Here is a 1,820-nt window from a genome sequence, read left to right as displayed (position 1 = left end):
AATGCAGTCCCTTCTCAAACACATTTGCTAGATCTTGCTTCACTCAGGATCTCAAAACATCTTTGCAAGGGCATTATTTTTGTTTCAAATAGTGCAATCTGTACACATCTCTCGTAGTAATTTGCCGTGAACAATCTTGGACGTAAACTTCTTTGCATGTCCTGGTAAACCCATACTCGGAGGTTTTTGATGACTTAATTGTTTTCCCAGAGGGCGTGCTTGAAAATCTAAATGCAATCACCAACTTGGCCCAATGGTGGCAGAAAAATAATTCATTTTCCTATGCAGAGGAAAATGCCTTGGTGCCTTAAATTGCCAATATAGATTGCCCACACTTTGCATGGATCTCCAATGTCTATGGGTGTGCTATATTTTCCCACACAAAAAGCATGTACTAGTTTATCGATTTCAATCCAACTACATATGGGAATCTTTTTGATTCCTTTATCTTTTATCAAATTTCTTAATAGAAAAACATAAATCGTGGCATCTGTAGGGTTCTGCTCAAAAAGATGAGTTGCTGCAAATACTCCTAATCCTAGATTTCCATGTGGTCTACATGCACCAAAAAAAAACATCCACACAAATGCCATAGGCTTTATTGGCATTTTTATGATATAGCTTAGAGTTTCCTTAAGATAGCCAGCATGGCTAAGAAGGTCGATCATGCAAACATAGTGATCAGTTGTAGGTACAATGCAATAAGAATCACATATGCCATTGAAGTATTTGCAGCCCTCATCCACCAGACCTGCATGGCTGCATGCTAATAAAACACAAGTGTGGCTTAAATGATTAGGATATGTTCTAGAGTGCTTCATTAGTTCAAAGAGTTTCAAGGCATCCTTGCAAAAACCATTTTGTGCATACCCTATAATCATTGCAGTCCATGAACCTACATCTCTTTGAAGCATTTTGCCAAACAGTTCATTTGCCTTGTGTAAGATTCCACATTTTGCATACATGTCTACTTCAAGGATTTATAGGACACAACACAATGGTACAATCCATTTAGGCTAGCCAATCATAGGATTAAATTTATAACATGCCGAACAGGGGTACTGACAAATCTGCAAATACTGACACCAGTAAAAAGTTACAAATTGCGTTTGGAATCACGTTTAAAAACTGATCAAACGGATTTTTCAAGACATAGAAATTGATACATAATAAGTCTCTGACATTTGCAATACAATGCAAAAGGAATTTCATCATTCAGGTCAACTTGGTCAAAAGTTATTATGGGTCAAATAGGGCTTCCCAGAATTATGAACATTTTGCAAATGTGTGAAAACAGGAACTGACCAACTTCGAGGGATTCAAAACCTAATCAAATGGATTTAAAATGATTCAAAATCTAGAATATAGGTTCTCAGGAATGGAAACTAGACACTCTCAAAGTGGAAAGTCACAAAACCTTTTTTGGGTGTGAAATATTCAATGGCAAACACAGCCTCCTGTCGCTGTTTGAATCTTGGGGTAAAATGCAGATTTGAAATGCACTCAAAACAAGACTTTGCGAAATGGTGCAAAATGATGCTTTAACTTCATGGAACACTTAGACGCACTAAATGAAAGTTTCTAGAAGCATAAAACACCTCATGGGGTTCAAAGGTACAGCTAGGTACATAGGCTTCACAAAGCATTTATAGGCCTCAAACTGATCGATAGTGCTCAAAATTCAGACAACAATTTTGAGCGCCAACAGGTATATTTCTTCGATGGATCCCATACTCCATGAAAAAAAAAAAATCCTTATCATGAGGTAACTCTCTCAACTACAATGTTGAGCCCAACTAAGCTCTTCACCCAACACATTC

At 37.3% G+C, this 1,820-nt stretch overlaps 1 pseudogene; it reads right to left on the bottom strand.

Moving 5' to 3' along the window:
• Positions 1–272: 272 nt before the first annotated feature.
• On the bottom strand, positions 273–965 carry LOC149560028 (pentatricopeptide repeat-containing protein At2g03880, mitochondrial pseudogene; annotated as a pseudogene).
• Between the last annotated feature and the right edge of the window lie 855 nt (positions 966–1,820).

This window comes from Cupressus sempervirens, chromosome 4 (assembly GCF_028749045.1).
Source record: "Cupressus sempervirens isolate cs-2001-9-10 chromosome 4, ASM2874904v1, whole genome shotgun sequence".
NCBI lineage: Eukaryota > Viridiplantae > Streptophyta > Pinopsida > Cupressales > Cupressaceae > Cupressus > Cupressus sempervirens.
This window is presented reverse-complemented; position numbering and strand designations above follow the sequence as displayed.